The sequence below is a fragment of the Amia ocellicauda genome, chromosome 8, assembly GCF_036373705.1.
Source record: "Amia ocellicauda isolate fAmiCal2 chromosome 8, fAmiCal2.hap1, whole genome shotgun sequence".
In the NCBI taxonomy this organism is placed as follows: Eukaryota; Metazoa; Chordata; class Actinopteri; order Amiiformes; family Amiidae; genus Amia; species Amia ocellicauda.
In genome coordinates this window covers 23,040,478-23,062,009 of record NC_089857.1, presented here as the reverse complement: position 1 = coordinate 23,062,009, position 21,532 = coordinate 23,040,478, and the positions used below count along the sequence as shown (strand labels likewise).

The 21,532-nt window shown below is 41.7% G+C and overlaps 16 non-coding genes across 16 annotated transcripts; 1 reads left to right on the top strand and 15 right to left on the bottom strand.

The window, feature by feature from the left end:
- Positions 1–986: 986 nt before the first annotated feature.
- Positions 987–1,105, bottom strand: LOC136755728 (5S ribosomal RNA). The gene has a single exon (XR_010817842.1). It is a non-coding gene; the product is annotated as a 5S ribosomal RNA (ribosomal RNA).
- Positions 1,106–2,127: 1,022 nt separating this feature from the next.
- Positions 2,128–2,246, bottom strand: LOC136755727 (5S ribosomal RNA). Its single transcript, XR_010817841.1, has one exon. It is a non-coding gene; the product is annotated as a 5S ribosomal RNA (ribosomal RNA).
- A 1,022-nt stretch (positions 2,247–3,268) lies between these two features.
- Positions 3,269–3,387, bottom strand: LOC136755726 (5S ribosomal RNA). Its single transcript, XR_010817840.1, has one exon. It is a non-coding gene; the product is annotated as a 5S ribosomal RNA (ribosomal RNA).
- A 1,022-nt stretch (positions 3,388–4,409) lies between these two features.
- LOC136755733 (5S ribosomal RNA) lies at positions 4,410–4,528 on the bottom strand. The gene has a single exon (XR_010817847.1). It is a non-coding gene; the product is annotated as a 5S ribosomal RNA (ribosomal RNA).
- A 1,022-nt stretch (positions 4,529–5,550) lies between these two features.
- On the bottom strand, positions 5,551–5,669 carry LOC136755725 (5S ribosomal RNA). Its single transcript, XR_010817839.1, has one exon. It is a non-coding gene; the product is annotated as a 5S ribosomal RNA (ribosomal RNA).
- Positions 5,670–6,691: 1,022 nt separating this feature from the next.
- Positions 6,692–6,810, bottom strand: LOC136756505 (5S ribosomal RNA). Its single transcript, XR_010818584.1, has one exon. It is a non-coding gene; the product is annotated as a 5S ribosomal RNA (ribosomal RNA).
- A 1,022-nt stretch (positions 6,811–7,832) lies between these two features.
- On the bottom strand, positions 7,833–7,951 carry LOC136756635 (5S ribosomal RNA). The gene has a single exon (XR_010818706.1). It is a non-coding gene; the product is annotated as a 5S ribosomal RNA (ribosomal RNA).
- A 1,458-nt stretch (positions 7,952–9,409) lies between these two features.
- LOC136757779 (U1 spliceosomal RNA) lies at positions 9,410–9,573 on the bottom strand. The gene has a single exon (XR_010819603.1). It is a non-coding gene; the product is annotated as a U1 spliceosomal RNA (small nuclear RNA).
- A 644-nt stretch (positions 9,574–10,217) lies between these two features.
- On the top strand, positions 10,218–10,336 carry LOC136756444 (5S ribosomal RNA). Its single transcript, XR_010818528.1, has one exon. It is a non-coding gene; the product is annotated as a 5S ribosomal RNA (ribosomal RNA).
- A 3,921-nt stretch (positions 10,337–14,257) lies between these two features.
- On the bottom strand, positions 14,258–14,376 carry LOC136755724 (5S ribosomal RNA). The gene has a single exon (XR_010817838.1). It is a non-coding gene; the product is annotated as a 5S ribosomal RNA (ribosomal RNA).
- A 1,022-nt stretch (positions 14,377–15,398) lies between these two features.
- On the bottom strand, positions 15,399–15,517 carry LOC136755723 (5S ribosomal RNA). Its single transcript, XR_010817837.1, has one exon. It is a non-coding gene; the product is annotated as a 5S ribosomal RNA (ribosomal RNA).
- Positions 15,518–16,539: 1,022 nt separating this feature from the next.
- On the bottom strand, positions 16,540–16,658 carry LOC136755721 (5S ribosomal RNA). The gene has a single exon (XR_010817835.1). It is a non-coding gene; the product is annotated as a 5S ribosomal RNA (ribosomal RNA).
- Positions 16,659–17,680: 1,022 nt separating this feature from the next.
- Positions 17,681–17,799, bottom strand: LOC136756973 (5S ribosomal RNA). Its single transcript, XR_010819022.1, has one exon. It is a non-coding gene; the product is annotated as a 5S ribosomal RNA (ribosomal RNA).
- Positions 17,800–18,821: 1,022 nt separating this feature from the next.
- LOC136755720 (5S ribosomal RNA) lies at positions 18,822–18,940 on the bottom strand. Its single transcript, XR_010817834.1, has one exon. It is a non-coding gene; the product is annotated as a 5S ribosomal RNA (ribosomal RNA).
- Positions 18,941–19,962: 1,022 nt separating this feature from the next.
- Positions 19,963–20,081, bottom strand: LOC136756859 (5S ribosomal RNA). Its single transcript, XR_010818914.1, has one exon. It is a non-coding gene; the product is annotated as a 5S ribosomal RNA (ribosomal RNA).
- A 1,022-nt stretch (positions 20,082–21,103) lies between these two features.
- On the bottom strand, positions 21,104–21,222 carry LOC136755927 (5S ribosomal RNA). Its single transcript, XR_010818034.1, has one exon. It is a non-coding gene; the product is annotated as a 5S ribosomal RNA (ribosomal RNA).
- Positions 21,223–21,532: the final 310 nt, after the last annotated feature.

Sequence of the window (21,532 nt, the reverse complement as noted above, 5' to 3'; positions counted from 1 at the left end):
GGCAATATCCGTTTCTGACTTTTATATTTACCTTTGACCTGTCTCTCTCTCTGCTCTAAAGCCCGGGACACACCAGCGCGCCGCAGACAGTCCCTGCTAACACACAATGTTGTGGCAGACCGGAACTATATTTTACAACACGAACACATTGTATTGAGAGAACAGCTGTAGCTGAGTGCCTGCCAAGCCAGTCAAGCGCAATCTTGAGAAGGTGTGCATTTAAGTAAGGATGTCAATTGACATGCAGTATGAAAGGAGGTTGCATCACTATGATGCATAATATTGCATATATTGTATTTTCAGGTGTGGGCATTCATCCTGTTTTAATTTTATTTTGAAAGCAGAAGAATCATTCAACAGGCTGCTGAGAGAAATGTAAACCAGTAAAATACATGAAGAAAAACAAACCTTGAATATAAGTGCAGTTGTTTAAACATTTGAAAAACTATAGTGAGGGGGTAAGAAAACACACAAATCCAGCAGCTCTTGTATTTCAGTGCACCAGAACCCAATATTATTGGCGAGTCGGGTAGTCCATCATCACAGTTCGAGGGCAGGCATAATTTCAGTTATTTCATCCCGTTTCATTCACATTCGTGCCTTGAATGAGATTGAATGTAATCTTTAGTCTCAAGTATGTTCCCAAGTTTTACACTTTCGTGCTTTGCATGAATGGGAAATGAACCGTGTGTGTTGAATGAGGTTCCTTGTGAGCATTGAACTTTGTACGGTGGAGTTCAGTTTTGTGTTGCTGTAATTGTGTCACTTATTGACGAAAAAGATGAGGCAACTTTAGTTCGTTTTACCCATGATGCTCAATTTATTTACGAATGTATCCTAGTTACTTAGGACCGTTTTCGTTGGAGAACAACATCTATTGTATGTGTGTGTATTTGGGGAAGTAAAATCTGAAATAATGATGAAATTGTGTGTATCCAAAGTTAAAACTCGTGATTTGTCGCCCTCTGGTGTGTAAAAGGTGCAAAAGCTTACAGCACCTGGTATTCCCAGGCGGTCTCCCATCCAAGTACTGACCAGGCCCGAGCCTGCTTAGCTTCCGAGATCGGACGAGATCGGGCGTATTCAGGCTAGTATGGCCGTAAGCGAGGGAAGCTGTCCCTGACACTCTACTTAAAGGGAAGGCAATATCCGTTTCTGACTTTTATATTTACCTTTGACCTGTCTCTCTCTCTGCTCTAAAGCCCGGGACACACCAGCGCGCCGCAGACAGTCCCTGCTAACACACAATGTTGTGGCAGACCGGAACTATATTTTACAACACGAACACATTGTATTGAGAGAACAGCTGTAGCTGAGTGCCTGCCAAGCCAGTCAAGCGCAATCTTGAGAAGGTGTGCATTTAAGTAAGGATGTCAATTGACATGCAGTATGAAAGGAGGTTGCATCACTATGATGCATAATATTGCATATATTGTATTTTCAGGTGTGGGCATTCATCCTGTTTTAATTTTATTTTGAAAGCAGAAGAATCATTCAACAGGCTGCTGAGAGAAATGTAAACCAGTAAAATACATGAAGAAAAACAAACCTTGAATATAAGTGCAGTTGTTTAAACATTTGAAAAACTATAGTGAGGGGGTAAGAAAACACACAAATCCAGCAGCTCTTGTATTTCAGTGCACCAGAACCCAATATTATTGGCGAGTCGGGTAGTCCATCATCACAGTTCGAGGGCAGGCATAATTTCAGTTATTTCATCCCGTTTCATTCACATTCGTGCCTTGAATGAGATTGAATGTAATCTTTAGTCTCAAGTATGTTCCCAAGTTTTACACTTTCGTGCTTTGCATGAATGGGAAATGAACCGTGTGTGTTGAATGAGGTTCCTTGTGAGCATTGAACTTTGTACGGTGGAGTTCAGTTTTGTGTTGCTGTAATTGTGTCACTTATTGACGAAAAAGATGAGGCAACTTTAGTTCGTTTTACCCATGATGCTCAATTTATTTACGAATGTATCCTAGTTACTTAGGACCGTTTTCGTTGGAGAACAACATCTATTGTATGTGTGTGTATTTGGGGAAGTAAAATCTGAAATAATGATGAAATTGTGTGTATCCAAAGTTAAAACTCGTGATTTGTCGCCCTCTGGTGTGTAAAAGGTGCAAAAGCTTACAGCACCTGGTATTCCCAGGCGGTCTCCCATCCAAGTACTGACCAGGCCCGAGCCTGCTTAGCTTCCGAGATCGGACGAGATCGGGCGTATTCAGGCTAGTATGGCCGTAAGCGAGGGAAGCTGTCCCTGACACTCTACTTAAAGGGAAGGCAATATCCGTTTCTGACTTTTATATTTACCTTTGACCTGTCTCTCTCTCTGCTCTAAAGCCCGGGACACACCAGCGCGCCGCAGACAGTCCCTGCTAACACACAATGTTGTGGCAGACCGGAACTATATTTTACAACACGAACACATTGTATTGAGAGAACAGCTGTAGCTGAGTGCCTGCCAAGCCAGTCAAGCGCAATCTTGAGAAGGTGTGCATTTAAGTAAGGATGTCAATTGACATGCAGTATGAAAGGAGGTTGCATCACTATGATGCATAATATTGCATATATTGTATTTTCAGGTGTGGGCATTCATCCTGTTTTAATTTTATTTTGAAAGCAGAAGAATCATTCAACAGGCTGCTGAGAGAAATGTAAACCAGTAAAATACATGAAGAAAAACAAACCTTGAATATAAGTGCAGTTGTTTAAACATTTGAAAAACTATAGTGAGGGGGTAAGAAAACACACAAATCCAGCAGCTCTTGTATTTCAGTGCACCAGAACCCAATATTATTGGCGAGTCGGGTAGTCCATCATCACAGTTCGAGGGCAGGCATAATTTCAGTTATTTCATCCCGTTTCATTCACATTCGTGCCTTGAATGAGATTGAATGTAATCTTTAGTCTCAAGTATGTTCCCAAGTTTTACACTTTCGTGCTTTGCATGAATGGGAAATGAACCGTGTGTGTTGAATGAGGTTCCTTGTGAGCATTGAACTTTGTACGGTGGAGTTCAGTTTTGTGTTGCTGTAATTGTGTCACTTATTGACGAAAAAGATGAGGCAACTTTAGTTCGTTTTACCCATGATGCTCAATTTATTTACGAATGTATCCTAGTTACTTAGGACCGTTTTCGTTGGAGAACAACATCTATTGTATGTGTGTGTATTTGGGGAAGTAAAATCTGAAATAATGATGAAATTGTGTGTATCCAAAGTTAAAACTCGTGATTTGTCGCCCTCTGGTGTGTAAAAGGTGCAAAAGCTTACAGCACCTGGTATTCCCAGGCGGTCTCCCATCCAAGTACTGACCAGGCCCGAGCCTGCTTAGCTTCCGAGATCGGACGAGATCGGGCGTATTCAGGCTAGTATGGCCGTAAGCGAGGGAAGCTGTCCCTGACACTCTACTTAAAGGGAAGGCAATATCCGTTTCTGACTTTTATATTTACCTTTGACCTGTCTCTCTCTCTGCTCTAAAGCCCGGGACACACCAGCGCGCCGCAGACAGTCCCTGCTAACACACAATGTTGTGGCAGACCGGAACTATATTTTACAACACGAACACATTGTATTGAGAGAACAGCTGTAGCTGAGTGCCTGCCAAGCCAGTCAAGCGCAATCTTGAGAAGGTGTGCATTTAAGTAAGGATGTCAATTGACATGCAGTATGAAAGGAGGTTGCATCACTATGATGCATAATATTGCATATATTGTATTTTCAGGTGTGGGCATTCATCCTGTTTTAATTTTATTTTGAAAGCAGAAGAATCATTCAACAGGCTGCTGAGAGAAATGTAAACCAGTAAAATACATGAAGAAAAACAAACCTTGAATATAAGTGCAGTTGTTTAAACATTTGAAAAACTATAGTGAGGGGGTAAGAAAACACACAAATCCAGCAGCTCTTGTATTTCAGTGCACCAGAACCCAATATTATTGGCGAGTCGGGTAGTCCATCATCACAGTTCGAGGGCAGGCATAATTTCAGTTATTTCATCCCGTTTCATTCACATTCGTGCCTTGAATGAGATTGAATGTAATCTTTAGTCTCAAGTATGTTCCCAAGTTTTACACTTTCGTGCTTTGCATGAATGGGAAATGAACCGTGTGTGTTGAATGAGGTTCCTTGTGAGCATTGAACTTTGTACGGTGGAGTTCAGTTTTGTGTTGCTGTAATTGTGTCACTTATTGACGAAAAAGATGAGGCAACTTTAGTTCGTTTTACCCATGATGCTCAATTTATTTACGAATGTATCCTAGTTACTTAGGACCGTTTTCGTTGGAGAACAACATCTATTGTATGTGTGTGTATTTGGGGAAGTAAAATCTGAAATAATGATGAAATTGTGTGTATCCAAAGTTAAAACTCGTGATTTGTCGCCCTCTGGTGTGTAAAAGGTGCAAAAGCTTACAGCACCTGGTATTCCCAGGCGGTCTCCCATCCAAGTACTGACCAGGCCCAAGCCTGCTTAGCTTCCGAGATCGGACGAGATCGGGCGTATTCAGGCTAGTATGGCCGTAAGCGAGGGAAGCTGTCCCTGACACTCTACTTAAAGGGAAGGCAATATCCGTTTCTGACTTTTATATTTACCTTTGACCTGTCTCTCTCTCTGCTCTAAAGCCCGGGACACACCAGCGCGCCGCAGACAGTCCCTGCTAACACACAATGTTGTGGCAGACCGGAACTATATTTTACAACACGAACACATTGTATTGAGAGAACAGCTGTAGCTGAGTGCCTGCCAAGCCAGTCAAGCGCAATCTTGAGAAGGTGTGCATTTAAGTAAGGATGTCAATTGACATGCAGTATGAAAGGAGGTTGCATCACTATGATGCATAATATTGCATATATTGTATTTTCAGGTGTGGGCATTCATCCTGTTTTAATTTTATTTTGAAAGCAGAAGAATCATTCAACAGGCTGCTGAGAGAAATGTAAACCAGTAAAATACATGAAGAAAAACAAACCTTGAATATAAGTGCAGTTGTTTAAACATTTGAAAAACTATAGTGAGGGGGTAAGAAAACACACAAATCCAGCAGCTCTTGTATTTCAGTGCACCAGAACCCAATATTATTGGCGAGTCGGGTAGTCCATCATCACAGTTCGAGGGCAGGCATAATTTCAGTTATTTCATCCCGTTTCATTCACATTCGTGCCTTGAATGAGATTGAATGTAATCTTTAGTCTCAAGTATGTTCCCAAGTTTTACACTTTCGTGCTTTGCATGAATGGGAAATGAACCGTGTGTGTTGAATGAGGTTCCTTGTGAGCATTGAACTTTGTACGGTGGAGTTCAGTTTTGTGTTGCTGTAATTGTGTCACTTATTGACGAAAAAGATGAGGCAACTTTAGTTCGTTTTACCCATGATGCTCAATTTATTTACGAATGTATCCTAGTTACTTAGGACCGTTTTCGTTGGAGAACAACATCTATTGTATGTGTGTGTATTTGGGGAAGTAAAATCTGAAATAATGATGAAATTGTGTGTATCCAAAGTTAAAACTCGTGATTTGTCGCCCTCTGGTGTGTAAAAGGTGCAAAAGCTTACAGCACCTGGTATTCCCAGGCGGTCTCCCATCCAAGTACTGACCAGGCCCGAGCCTGCTTAGCTTCCGAGATCGGACGAGATCGGGCGTATTCAGGCTAGTATGGCCGTAAGCGAGGGAAGCTGTCCCTGACACTCTACTTAAAGGGAAGGCAATATCCGTTTCTGACTTTTATATTTACCTTTGACCTGTCTCTCTCTCTGCTCTAAAGCCCGGGACACACCAGCGCGCCGCAGACAGTCCCTGCTAACACACAATGTTGTGGCAGACCGGAACTATATTTTACAACACGAACACATTGTATTGAGAGAACAGCTGTAGCTGAGTGCCTGCCAAGCCAGTCAAGCGCAATCTTGAGAAGGTGTGCATTTAAGTAAGGATGTCAATTGACATGCAGTATGAAAGGAGGTTGCATCACTATGATGCATAATATTGCATATATTGTATTTTCAGGTGTGGGCATTCATCCTGTTTTAATTTTATTTTGAAAGCAGAAGAATCATTCAACAGGCTGCTGAGAGAAATGTAAACCAGTAAAATACATGAAGAAAAACAAACCTTGAATATAAGTGCAGTTGTTTAAACATTTGAAAAACTATAGTGAGGGGGTAAGAAAACACACAAATCCAGCAGCTCTTGTATTTCAGTGCACCAGAACCCAATATTATTGGCGAGTCGGGTAGTCCATCATCACAGTTCGAGGGCAGGCATAATTTCAGTTATTTCATCCCGTTTCATTCACATTCGTGCCTTGAATGAGATTGAATGTAATCTTTAGTCTCAAGTATGTTCCCAAGTTTTACACTTTCGTGCTTTGCATGAATGGGAAATGAACCGTGTGTGTTGAATGAGGTTCCTTGTGAGCATTGAACTTTGTACGGTGGAGTTCAGTTTTGTGTTGCTGTAATTGTGTCACTTATTGACGAAAAAGATGAGGCAACTTTAGTTCGTTTTACCCATGATGCTCAATTTATTTACGAATGTATCCTAGTTACTTAGGACCGTTTTCGTTGGAGAACAACATCTATTGTATGTGTGTGTATTTGGGGAAGTAAAATCTGAAATAATGATGAAATTGTGTGTATCCAAAGTTAAAACTCGTGATTTGTCGCCCTCTGGTGTGTAAAAGGTGCAAAAGCTTACAGCACCTGGTATTCCCAGGCGGTCTCCCATCCAAGTACTGACCAGGCCCGAGCCTGCTTAGCTTCCAAGATCGGACGAGATCGGGCGTATTCAGGCTAGTATGGCCGTAAGCGAGGGAAGCTGTCCCTGACACTCTACTTAAAGGGAAGGCAATATCCGTTTCTGACTTTTATATTTACCTTTGACCTGTCTCTCTCTCTGCTCTAAAGCCCGGGACACACCAGCGCGCCGCAGACAGTCCCTGCTAACACACAATGTTGTGGCAGACCGGAACTATATTTTACAACACGAACACATTGTATTGAGAGAACAGCTGTAGCTGAGTGCCTGCCAAGCCAGTCAAGCGCAATCTTGAGAAGGTGTGCATTTAAGTAAGGATGTCAATTGACATGCAGTATGAAAGGAGGTTGCATCACTATGATGCATAATATTGCATATATTGTATTTTCAGGTGTGGGCATTCATCCTGTTTTAATTTTATTTTGAAAGCAGAAGAATCATTCAACAGGCTGCTGAGAGAAATGTAAACCAGTAAAATACATGAAGAAAAACAAACCTTGAATATAAGTGCAGTTGTTTAAACATTTGAAAAACTATAGTGAGGGGGTAAGAAAACACACAAATCCAGCAGCTCTTGTATTTCAGTGCACCAGAACCCAATATTATTGGCGAGTCGGGTAGTCCATCATCACAGTTCGAGGGCAGGCATAATTTCAGTTATTTCATCCCGTTTCATTCACATTCGTGCCTTGAATGAGATTGAATGTAATCTTTAGTCTCAAGTATGTTCCCAAGTTTTACACTTTCGTGCTTTGCATGAATGGGAAATGAACCGTGTGTGTTGAATGAGGTTCCTTGTGAGCATTGAACTTTGTACGGTGGAGTTCAGTTTTGTGTTGCTGTAATTGTGTCACTTATTGACGAAAAAGATGAGGCAACTTTAGTTCGTTTTACCCATGATGCTCAATTTATTTACGAATGTATCCTAGTTACTTAGGACCGTTTTCGTTGGAGAACAACATCTATTGTATGTGTGTGTATTTGGGGAAGTAAAATCTGAAATAATGATGAAATTGTGTGTATCCAAAGTTAAAACTCGTGATTTGTCGCCCTCTGGTGTGTAAAAGGTGCGAAAGCTTACAGCACCTGGTATTCCCAGGCGGTCTCCCATCCAAGTACTGACCAGGCCCGAGCCTGCTTAGCTTCCAAGATCGGATGAGATCGGGCGAATTCAGGCTAGTATGGCCGTAAGCGAGGGAAGCTGTCCCTGACACTCTACTTAAAGGGAAGGCAATATCCGTTTCTGACTTTTATATTTACCTTTGACCTGTCTCTCTCTCTGCTCTAAAGCCCGGGACACACCAGCGCGCCGCAGACAGTCCCTGCTAACACACAATGTTGTGGCAGACCGGAACTATATTTTACAACACGAACACATTGTATTGAGAGAACAGCTGTAGCTGAGTGCCTGCCAAGCCAGTCAAGCGCAATCTTGAGAAGGTGTGCATTTAAGTAAGGATGTCAATTGACATGCAGTATGAAAGGAGGTTGTTAAGTCATGATGCTTAAAGACACAGGTCACTATGATGGATACATATTGCATATATTGTATTTTCAGGTGTGGGCATTCATCCTGTTTTAATTTTATTTTGAAAGCAGAAGAATCATTCAACAGGCTGCTGACAGAAATGTAAACCAGTAAAATACATGAAGAAAAACAAACCTTGAATATAAGTGCAGTTGTTTAAACATTTGAAAAACTATAGTGAGGGGGTAAGAAAACACACAAATCCAGCAGCTCTTGTATTTCAGTGCACCAGAACCCAATATTATTGGCGAGTCGGGTAGTCCATCATCAGTGTTCGAGGGCAGGCTTCATATTTCAAAACGTCGTGAGAGCACAGGGAAGATAAAAATGAGCAAAAGAACCCCCTGTTTCTTACTGTTGCCCCCTGTTTGATAGCCTTTCCCCGCACGTTTCCCCGCTTGCAATATTTCCCCCCATGGCTTGGGTTTACCCCCAGTCTGGCAACGCTGCCCTGAAACGCATGGGCTTGTCTAATACTGTCATACAGGGCAGTCTCACCACTGTCCGAGCTGACGGTGGGGACTATATACACATGTCTATTATAAAAGTCCTTTGCTCGTACGTACTGCAGGTGGATGGCGATGCTCTGCGAAATTGAAGTCTGTACAGCAGATCATGTGTCGTATACACTGCCATGTGAAATGCCCCGTTGAGCTGCAATCATAAGGCAGTCACAGAGATGAGGGATGAGGTCTGTTGTGAATTGACAGCTGGGTGCGAGTCGTGTGAAGCCGAGTAAGAGACTTCGGTGTGCTCATGGGCAGAGCAGGCGGAACACGCCTGATGCTCGTCAGTTTGAAGCTCGTGTTCACAGCGCTTCATTGAGATTCGTGTTTTGTTCAGAACGGGATTGACTTTTAGTATCAATTAGCCAGGATTGGAGTGTGTATCTTGCGTTGCTTTCCATGAATGAGAAATGAAGAGTGAGCGTTTAGCTTTGTAGGGCGGGGTTCGGTGGAGATTGTAAGGGACCGAAGAAACGAGTAGAAACGGTGAGAGGAGGGGAGAACTTAGCGAGACAGCAGCTCACAGTCACAGTGACGCTTGCAGGCGTAATGGAAAGCGCGGAGCCGCAGGGGCGCCTGTGAGCAGCGCAAGAGCATCTGTCTTTGTACCGCGGGATCAGGGGAGAGCGCGAACGCAGTCCCCCACTACCAGAAATTATGCAGTCGAGATTCCCACATTTGGGGAATTCGCAGGGGTCAGCACAGCCGGAGTGCAATGGCCGAGCCTCGCCCTGGGTGAACCACCTTCATGATCATGGTGTCTCCCCTGCCAGGTAAGTATGAGTTGTACACGGGCCGGCCCACACCCTGCCTCAGAGCGGGTTCTTCCGTCACACGGTGGGGTACTGTGCGCCACGCCCCTTGATTGCACATCTTCTCTACACGGGAGTGTCGATACTGGTGGTCCTTTGGGTTTGCTGTAACTGCGTCATGTATTGATGAGAAAGATTAGGCAACACTTGAGGTACACTTTTACCCATGATGCTCAGCTTATTTACATACCGCTGTACCATTGGTTCATCGTTATCATCCAAATTCCTGCACGGCAAAGCGTTTGCGTGCGGAGACGGCGGCGTAAAATGTAGTGCAGCGCCTTAGCAAAGACATTGCATGTAATATATTTCACCTCGCGTATATGTATGGTATGTGAAATAAATGGTGCTGATGAACTTGTTCAAGTGAGGAAGGTTGTTGAAAATGCGAATGATCTGAACTGCCAAATCACCAACTGATACGGCGACTGAAGAGAGTGCAGATCAGACAGTTTGGGCTCAGAGAAGTGTCACGTTGGCAGCGATAACACAAGAGTCACATCCCGACACACACTGAAATCACAGACAACACAAAGTCTTTACACGAATCACTAGTGGATGACACGGGCTTGTCTTGTTCATTATTAGTAGAGTGTCAGGGACAGCGTCCCTCGCTTACGGCCATACTAGCCTGAATACGCCCGATCTCGTCCGATCTCGGAAGCTAAGCAGGCTCGGGCCTGGTCAGTACTTGGATGGGAGACTGCCTGGGAATACCAGGTGCTGTAAGCTTTTGCGCCTTTTACACACCAGGGGACGACAAGTCACGAGTTTTAGGTACCATCCTCCTGTTTCTTTTCCTTCGACAGCAGGACGCGACACCACTATTTTGACTATACATGTTGTATTTATTTTTAAAAATGTTAAGTGATTTTAAGAATTGATTTTCATAAATTTTAATCACAAGTATTAAACATTGAATGAATGTTTTTATTGTAATGTAAAATACTTTAAACAATAAAACAGTATTTATTTTTATAAACCTCCTTTGATTGGAATTTGCATCATTTCAATTTGGCAAGTTGATCAGGATCATGCCGCTACGGATGCATGAACTATCAATAAACAATCACTCTGCACTGATCAGCTTTTACAGTCCAGGATGTAAGACCTCATATATTGTGTACATTGGAATTTGTAAAATGTATTATGCTTCGAATTGCACCGTATTATGTGAATTGCAATTTGTAATATGTTATGCCTTGTACTGCACTGTAGTTTTGCACTTTGTATTGTATTGTAAGTCGCCCTGGATAAGGCCGTCTGCTAATAAATAAATTATTATAATAATAATCAATGATTAGAGAACAGTGCAGATCCTGATCCGAATGCATATGACTTGGATTTACACTGAACGCTTCTCAAAATAAACAATACTGATAATAATTCTTAAAATTAGTTTTAATAAATACGTTTTGTATCGAATCGAGATTGGAACCTGACAGAAAAAAACATAATTCATAGTTTAAACTTAGTGGAGGAATGCATAATAAAAAGTGATGAAAGACATCATGTATGTGGTTTTGTTATAGATCGGAGCAGTTGATTGCAATATTTGACAGGGTAAATTGCCATGAGTTTTTTCACGGTTTGAACACGTCTCAACTTTTACTTCCATACTTACACATAGAAATGTCCAGGGATCGGCATCGTGTCCGAGGTAGAGAATTGAGGTCCGTGGTAATGTATTCAAATGAACGCAAACTGTTGACAACATTACGTTTAACCTATGAAACCTAATATTATGATTGCGAGGCAAGGGGGCTATATTTGGCTTCTACTACTCACCGTAGAGCTATGACGCCAAATGTGATGACGCTGAAGCTTTGCTATCCAATCGGAAAGCGTTAGCTACACCCGCCTTGTGTAACTTTTTTTTGTTTTTAACTAAAAACATGGCGTCGAATTCAAAGAAAAGATCGTTCAGCCCAGCTTGGGAAGAGGAATATTTAATTTCCGAAAGAGCCACAGATTGTTTTATGGAGTGTGCGAGATGTGGAGAAATAATGAAAGCGCTCAAGTCAACTGTAGCTTGCGACCCCGCTGAAAGATGGTGCAAAACAAATGTCTAAGACTTCTAACGTGTCAAGCACAGAGAAGGATCGATTCATCAGGGATGCCGAAGCCAAGAGAGGAAGCCAGGTAAGTGTAATGACGTACTTTCTTAACCAGCATATCAAATATGCACAGAACGATCTTTTATTATTATTATTATTATTATTATTATTATTATTATTATTATTATTATTGGGCAGCACTTTGGTGAAGTGGTTAGCGCTGATGTGTGTGTAGTTTACATGTTATTCCTGTCTTCGAGTGGGCTTTTGCGTGCTATTAAATTAGCTACACGCTTTGTATACAGCAGGGTAATATATATAGGCACATTTTTCCCCATCCATGTCTGCCACTGAGTCCGGAGATTTTGTCCGTTGTCCGTCGCGCAACATCGTGATGCCGACCCCTAGAAATGTCTAGGTAACAAATGGGTACAAATGTATATCCAAGTTGCACAGTTATCAGTGCTTAAACAATGAACTCATATGTTGTCAAAGAAAACATAATCTTGACTTGCAAGAATCACTTGCAAGTGCAGGTTTTTAATATAGATAGCCAAATGACCAGCCTATCCCTTTTAATATACAGTCGAGGTTAATTTCAATGAACATGAAATAAACCACACAACTGTCAACAAATTCAATTTACTGACAATGTGATCAGCATATTCTGAGATTGTCATGGCTGGAGGGTTTTATGTCCGATCGACCAATATCTGTCAACCACTTTTTTACACGATCACTGACTCAACCTTAACCCTGCCGATAATTTTGCCCTGCAAAATTGTTAAATCCTACGACTTATATGCGTAAAAACATCTTTTTTATTAAAAGAATGAAATCAGTTTATTATAAAATTGATAAGTCAACTCTTTGTATTATAAGATGGACTTGTTTTCACCTGTATTGCATTAGATATTGTCTAAATCTAAATTTGGTTGAACTCATGAAAGAGATCATTGATAGTTTGGATTACTGAAGGTATAATGATCAATAGATTAGCAGGCAGTTTATTTGACGCTTTAAACACATATAGGTAGAAGACAGTAAAGTATGGTGAAGTTTCAGTTGTGACTTTGAGACATTGCACAAAGTGTACTTTTACGTTTTGCTTTATATTGTACGTAAAAGATAAGTCTCCCTGGCATTTGATAGAAAGAACTAAGGTCTACAGGACCTTCACAAATCAGCTCGTTAACTGAAGAGATCGTAAAGTTATGGGGTCATGAAAAGCGATGAACTGTAAATGTTTGAGCAAAAGTACGACGTTTGATGTTGTATTACTGAAATCCTGGCAAGTTGTATGTGGATAACTTTCATTTCCAGCTTAAGTACATATATGAAGTCAAGAAACCATTGAGAGAAAGTAGTCCCCACGTTGGTGGAACGGAACCATATTTCTAGCCACATTCTGGTGTACAGTTGATGGCCTACATCTGCACCTCAGGTGGATAATTGAGCGACCGACAAGACAGTCAAATAGGGTTGCCAGATGCTACTCCGAGAATCCCCCTAGTGGTGAGCCGGTTTCCCCCATTTCCAAATGGGTCCCCCCATTTGCACGATAACCCTTATTAGAGAGGAGATGCATATACAGCATCGCCGTACGTATGTATATGGGCCTTAAATGCCCCATGAATGCATATGAACTTGATTAAAATAGGCCACTGAATCAATGTACTGCTGTAACTGTAACAAAATGGTGTCTTACCGATGAATGCTTCTGTCCCAGGAAATGTAAGCGTAACAGGCTGCTGACCAGGTGCATTTCATAGTCTTTTCATGTCATCTTGAGAAGGTGTGCATTTACGTAAGAATTTAAATTGACATGCAGTATGAAAGGAGGTTGTTAAGTCATGATGCTTAAAGACACAGGTCACTATGATGGATACATATTGCATATATTGTATTTTCAGGTGTGGGCATTCATCCTGTTTTAATTTTATTTTGAAAGCAGAAGAATCATTCAACAGGCTGCTGAGAGAAATGTAAACCAGTAAAATACATGAAGAAAAACAAACCTTGAATATAAGTGCAGTTGTTTAAACATTTGAAAAACTATAGTGAGGGGGTAAGAAAACACACAAATCCAGCAGCTCTTGTATTTCAGTGCACCAGAACCCAATATTATTGGCGAGTCGGGTAGTCCATCATCACAGTTCGAGGGCAGGCATAATTTCAGTTATTTCATCCCGTTTCATTCACATTCGTGCCTTGAATGAGATTGAATGTAATCTTTAGTCTCAAGTATGTTCCCAAGTTTTACACTTTCGTGCTTTGCATGAATGGGAAATGAACCGTGTGTGTTGAATGAGGTTCCTTGTGAGCATTGAACTTTGTACGGTGGAGTTCAGTTTTGTGTTGCTGTAATTGTGTCACTTATTGACGAAAAAGATGAGGCAACTTTAGTTCGTTTTACCCATGATGCTCAATTTATTTACGAATGTATCCTAGTTACTTAGGACCGTTTTCGTTGGAGAACAACATCTATTGTATGTGTGTGTATTTGGGGAAGTAAAATCTGAAATAATGATGAAATTGTGTGTATCCAAAGTTAAAACTCGTGATTTGTCGCCCTCTGGTGTGTAAAAGGTGCAAAAGCTTACAGCACCTGGTATTCCCAGGCGGTCTCCCATCCAAGTACTGACCAGGCCCGAGCCTGCTTAGCTTCCGAGATCGGACGAGATCGGGCGTATTCAGGCTAGTATGGCCGTAAGCGAGGGAAGCTGTCCCTGACACTCTACTTAAAGGGAAGGCAATATCCGTTTCTGACTTTTATATTTACCTTTGACCTGTCTCTCTCTCTGCTCTAAAGCCCGGGACACACCAGCGCGCCGCAGACAGTCCCTGCTAACACACAATGTTGTGGCAGACCGGAACTATATTTTACAACACGAACACATTGTATTGAGAGAACAGCTGTAGCTGAGTGCCTGCCAAGCCAGTCAAGCGCAATCTTGAGAAGGTGTGCATTTAAGTAAGGATGTCAATTGACATGCAGTATGAAAGGAGGTTGCATCACTATGATGCATAATATTGCATATATTGTATTTTCAGGTGTGGGCATTCATCCTGTTTTAATTTTATTTTGAAAGCAGAAGAATCATTCAACAGGCTGCTGAGAGAAATGTAAACCAGTAAAATACATGAAGAAAAACAAACCTTGAATATAAGTGCAGTTGTTTAAACATTTGAAAAACTATAGTGAGGGGGTAAGAAAACACACAAATCCAGCAGCTCTTGTATTTCAGTGCACCAGAACCCAATATTATTGGCGAGTCGGGTAGTCCATCATCACAGTTCGAGGGCAGGCATAATTTCAGTTATTTCATCCCGTTTCATTCACATTCGTGCCTTGAATGAGATTGAATGTAATCTTTAGTCTCAAGTATGTTCCCAAGTTTTACACTTTCGTGCTTTGCATGAATGGGAAATGAACCGTGTGTGTTGAATGAGGTTCCTTGTGAGCATTGAACTTTGTACGGTGGAGTTCAGTTTTGTGTTGCTGTAATTGTGTCACTTATTGACGAAAAAGATGAGGCAACTTTAGTTCGTTTTACCCATGATGCTCAATTTATTTACGAATGTATCCTAGTTACTTAGGACCGTTTTCGTTGGAGAACAACATCTATTGTATGTGTGTGTATTTGGGGAAGTAAAATCTGAAATAATGATGAAATTGTGTGTATCCAAAGTTAAAACTCGTGATTTGTCGCCCTCTGGTGTGTAAAAGGTGCAAAAGCTTACAGCACCTGGTATTCCCAGGCGGTCTCCCATCCAAGTACTGACCAGGCCCGAGCCTGCTTAGCTTCCGAGATCGGACGAGATCGGGCGTATTCAGGCTAGTATGGCCGTAAGCGAGGGAAGCTGTCCCTGACACTCTACTTAAAGGGAAGGCAATATCCGTTTCTGACTTTTATATTTACCTTTGACCTGTCTCTCTCTCTGCTCTAAAGCCCGGGACACACCAGCGCGCCGCAGACAGTCCCTGCTAACACACAATGTTGTGGCAGACCGGAACTATATTTTACAACACGAACACATTGTATTGAGAGAACAGCTGTAGCTGAGTGCCTGCCAAGCCAGTCAAGCGCAATCTTGAGAAGGTGTGCATTTAAGTAAGGATGTCAATTGACATGCAGTATGAAAGGAGGTTGCATCACTATGATGCATAATATTGCATATATTGTATTTTCAGGTGTGGGCATTCATCCTGTTTTAATTTTATTTTGAAAGCAGAAGAATCATTCAACAGGCTGCTGAGAGAAATGTAAACCAGTAAAATACATGAAGAAAAACAAACCTTGAATATAAGTGCAGTTGTTTAAACATTTGAAAAACTATAGTGAGGGGGTAAGAAAACACACAAATCCAGCAGCTCTTGTATTTCAGTGCACCAGAACCCAATATTATTGGCGAGTCGGGTAGTCCATCATCACAGTTCGAGGGCAGGCATAATTTCAGTTATTTCATCCCGTTTCATTCACATTCGTGCCTTGAATGAGATTGAATGTAATCTTTAGTCTCAAGTATGTTCCCAAGTTTTACACTTTCGTGCTTTGCATGAATGGGAAATGAACCGTGTGTGTTGAATGAGGTTCCTTGTGAGCATTGAACTTTGTACGGTGGAGTTCAGTTTTGTGTTGCTGTAATTGTGTCACTTATTGACGAAAAAGATGAGGCAACTTTAGTTCGTTTTACCCATGATGCTCAATTTATTTACGAATGTATCCTAGTTACTTAGGACCGTTTTCGTTGGAGAACAACATCTATTGTATGTGTGTGTATTTGGGGAAGTAAAATCTGAAATAATGATGAAATTGTGTGTATCCAAAGTTAAAACTCGTGATTTGTCGCCCTCTGGTGTGTAAAAGGTGCAAAAGCTTACAGCACCTGGTATTCCCAGGCGGTCTCCCATCCAAGTACTGACCAGGCCCGAGCCTGCTTAGCTTCCGAGATCGGACGAGATCGGGCGTATTCAGGCTAGTATGGCCGTAAGCGAGGGAAGCTGTCCCTGACACTCTACTTAAAGGGAAGGCAATATCCGTTTCTGACTTTTATATTTACCTTTGACCTGTCTCTCTCTCTGCTCTAAAGCCCGGGACACACCAGCGCGCCGCAGACAGTCCCTGCTAACACACAATGTTGTGGCAGACCGGAACTATATTTTACAACACGAACACATTGTATTGAGAGAACAGCTGTAGCTGAGTGCCTGCCAAGCCAGTCAAGCGCAATCTTGAGAAGGTGTGCATTTAAGTAAGGATGTCAATTGACATGCAGTATGAAAGGAGGTTGCATCACTATGATGCATAATATTGCATATATTGTATTTTCAGGTGTGGGCATTCATCCTGTTTTAATTTTATTTTGAAAGCAGAAGAATCATTCAACAGGCTGCTGAGAGAAATGTAAACCAGTAAAATACATGAAGAAAAACAAACCTTGAATATAAGTGCAGTTGTTTAAACATTTGAAAAACTATAGTGAGGGGGTAAGAAAACACACAAATCCAGCAGCTCTTGTATTTCAGTGCACCAGAACCCAATATTATTGGCGAGTCGGGTAGTCCATCATCACAGTTCGAGGGCAGGCATAATTTCAGTTATTTCATCCCGTTTCATTCACATTCGTGCCTTGAATGAGATTGAATGTAATCTTTAGTCTCAAGTATGTTCCCAAGTTTTACACTTTCGTGCTTTGCATGAATGGGAAATGAACCGTGTGTGTTGAATGAGGTTCCTTGTGAGCATTGAACTTTGTACGGTGGAGTTCAGTTTTGTGTTGCTGTAATTGTGTCACTTATTGACGAAAAAGATGAGGCAACTTTAGTTCGTTTTACCCATGATGCTCAATTTATTTACGAATGTATCCTAGTTACTTAGGACCGTTTTCGTTGGAGAACAACATCTATTGTATGTGTGTGTATTTGGGGAAGTAAAATCTGAAATAATGATGAAATTGTGTGTATCCAAAGTTAAAACTCGTGATTTGTCGCCCTCTGGTGTGTAAAAGGTGCAAAAGCTTACAGCACCTGGTATTCCCAGGCGGTCTCCCATCCAAGTACTGACCAGGCCAGAGCCTGCTTAGCTTCCGAGATCGGACGAGATCGGGCGTATTCATGCTAGTATGGCCGTAAGCGAGGGAAGCTGTCCCTGACACTCTACTTAAAGGGAAGGCAATATCCGTTTCTGACTTTTATATTTACCTTTGACCTGTCTCTCTCTCTGCTCTAAAGCCCGGGACACACCAGCGCGCCGCAGACAGTCCCTGCTAACACACAATGTTGTGGCAGACCGGAACTATATTTTACAACACGAACACATTGTATTGAGAGAACAGCTGTAGCTGAGTGCCTGCCAAGCCAGTCAAGCGCAATCTTGAGAAGGTGTGCATTTAAGTAAGGATGTCAATTGACATGCAGTATGAAAGGAGGTTGCATCACTATGATGCATAATATTGCATATATTGTATTTTCAGGTGTGGGCATTCATCCTGTTTTAATTTTATTTTGAAAGCAGAAGAATCATTCAACAGGCTGCTGAGAGAAATGTAAACCAGTAAAATACATGAAGAAAAACAAACCTTGAATATAAGTGCTGTTGTTTAAACATTTGAAAAACTATAGTGAGGGGGTAAGAAAACACACAAATCCAGCAGCTCTTGTATTTCAGTGCACCAGAACCCAATATTATTGGCGAGTCGGGTAGTCCATCATCACAGTTCGAGGGCAGGCATAATTTCAGTTATTTCATCCCGTTTCATTCACATTCGTGCCTTGAATGAGATTGAATGTAATCTTTAGTCTCAAGTATGTTCCCAAGTTTTACACTTTCGTGCTTTGCATGAATGGGAAATGAACCGTGTGTGTTGAATGAGGTTCCTTGTGAGCATTGAACTTTGTACGGTGGAGTTCAGTTTTGTGTTGCTGTAATTGTGTCACTTATTGACGAAAAAGATGAGGCAACTTTAGTTCGTTTTACCCATGATGCTCAATTTATTTACGAATGTATCCTAGTTACTTAGGACCGTTTTCGTTGGAGAACAACATCTATTGTATGTGTGTGTATTTGGGGAAGTAAAATCTGAAATAATGATGAAATTGTGTGTATCCAAAGTTAAAACTCGTGATTTGTCGCCCTCTGGTGTGTAAAAGGTGCAAAAGCTTACAGCACCTGGTATTCCCAGGCGGTCTCCCATCCAAGTACTGACCAGGCCCGAGCCTGCTTAGCTTCCGAGATCGGACGAGATCGGGCGTATTCAGGCTAGTATGGCCGTAAGCGAGGGAAGCTGTCCCTGACACTCTACTTAAAGGGAAGGCAATATCCGTTTCTGACTTTTATATTTACCTTTGACCTGTCTCTCTCTCTGCTCTAAAGCCCGGGACACACCAGCGCGCCGCAGACAGTCCCTGCTAACACACAATGTTGTGGCAGACCGGAACTATATTTTACAACACGAACACATTGTATTGAGAGAACAGCTGTAGCTGAGTGCCTGCCAAGCCAGTCAAGCGCAATCTTGAGAAGGTGTGCATTTAAGTAAGGATGTCAATTGACATGCAGTATGAAAGGAGGTTGCATCACTATGATGCATAATATTGCATATATTGTATTTTCAGGTGTGGGCATTCATCCTGTTTTAATTTTATTTTGAAAGCAGAAGAATCATTCAACAGGCTGCTGAGAGAAATGTAAACCAGTAAAATACATGAAGAAAAACAAACCTTGAATATAAGTGCAGTTGTTTAAACATTTGAAAAACTATAGTGAGGGGGTAAGAAAACACACAAATCCAGCAGCTCTTGTATTTCAGTGCACCAGAACCCAATATTATTGGCGAGTCGGGTAGTCCATCATCACAGTTCGAGGGCAGGCATAATTTCAGTTATTTCATCCCGTTTCATTCACATTCGTGCCTTGAATGAGATTGAATGTAATCTTTAGTCTCAAGTATGTTCCCAAGTTTTACACTTTCGTGCTTTGCATGAATGGGAAATGAACCGTGTGTGTTGAATGAGGTTCCTTGTGAGCATTGAACTTTGTACGGTGGAGTTCAGTTTTGTGTTGCTGTAATTGTGTCACTTATTGACGAAAAAGATGAGGCAACTTTAGTTCGTTTTACCCATGATGCTCAATTTATTTACGAATGTATCCTAGTTACTTAGGACCGTTTTCGTTGGAGAACAACATCTATTGTATGTGTGTGTATTTGGGGAAGTAAAATCTGAAATAATGATGAAATTGTGTGTATCCAAAGTTAAAACTCGTGATTTGTCGCCCTCTGGTGTGTAAAAGGTGCAAAAGCTTACAGCACCTGGTATTCCCAGGAGGTCTCCCATCCAAGTACTGACCAGGCCAGAGCCTGCTTAGCTTCCGAGATCGGACGAGATCGGGCGTATTCATGCTAGTATGGCCGTAAGCGAGGGAAGCTGTCCCTGACACTCTACTTAAAGGGAAGGCAATATCCGTTTCTGACTTTTATATTTACCTTTGACCTGTCTCTCTCTCTGCTCTAAAGCCCGGGACACACCAGCGCGCCGCAGACAGTCCCTGCTAACACACAATGTTGTGGCAGACCGGAACTATATTTTACAACACGAACACATTGTATTGAGAGAACAGCTGTAGCTGAGTGCCTGCCAAGCCAGTCAAGCGCAATCTTGAGAAGGTGTGCATTTAAGTAAGGATGTCAATTGACATGCAGTATGAAAGGAGGTTGCATCACTATGATGCATAATATTGCATATATTGTATTTTCAGGTGTGGGCATTCATCCTGTTTTAATTTTATTTTGAAAGCAGAAGAATCATTCAACAGGCTGCTGAGAGAAATGTAAACCAGTAAAATACATGAAGAAAAACAAACCTTGAATATAAGTGCTGTTGTTTAAACATTTGAAAAACTATAGTGAGGGGGTAAGAAAACACACAAATCCAGCAGCTCTTGTATTTCAGTGCACCAGAACCCAATATTATTGGCGAGTCGGGTAGTCCATCATCACAGTTCGAGGGCAGGCATAATTTCAGTTATTTCATCCCGTTTCATTCACATTCGTGCCTTGAATGAGATTGAATGTAATCTTTAGTCTCAAGTATGTTCCCAAGTTTTACACTTTCGTGCTTTGCATGAATGGGAAATGAACCGTGTGTGTTGAATGAGGTTCCTTGTGAGCATTGAACTTTGTACGGTGGAGTTCAGTTTTGTGTTGCTGTAATTGTGTCACTTATTGACGAAAAAGATGAGGCAACTTTAGTTCGTTTTACCCATGATGCTCAATTTATTTACGAATGTATCCTAGTTACTTAGGACCGTTTTCGTTGGAGAACAACATCTATTGTATGTGTGTGTATTTGGGGAAGTAAAATCTGAAATAATGATGAAATTGTGTGTATCCAAAGTTAAAACTCGTGATTTGTCGCCCTCTGGTGTGTAAAAGGTGCAAAAGCTTACAGCACCTGGTATTCCCAGGCGGTCTCCCATCCAAGTACTGACCAGGCCCGAGCCTGCTTAGCTTCCGAGATCAGACGAGATCGGGCGTATTCAGGCTAGTATGGCCGTAAGCGAGGGAAGCTGTCCCTGACACTCTACTTAAAGGGAAGGCAATATCCGTTTCTGACTTTTATATTTACCTTTGACCTGTCTCTCTCTCTGCTCTAAAGCCCGGGACACACCAGCGCGCCGCAGACAGTCCCTGCTAACACACAATGTTGTGGCAGACCGGAACTATATTTTACAACACGAACACATTGTATTGAGAGAACAGCTGTAGCTGAGTGCCTGCCAAGCCAGTCAAGCGCAATCTTGAGAAGGTGTGCATTTAAGTAAGGATGTCAATTGACATGCAGTATGAAAGGAGGTTGCATCACTATGAT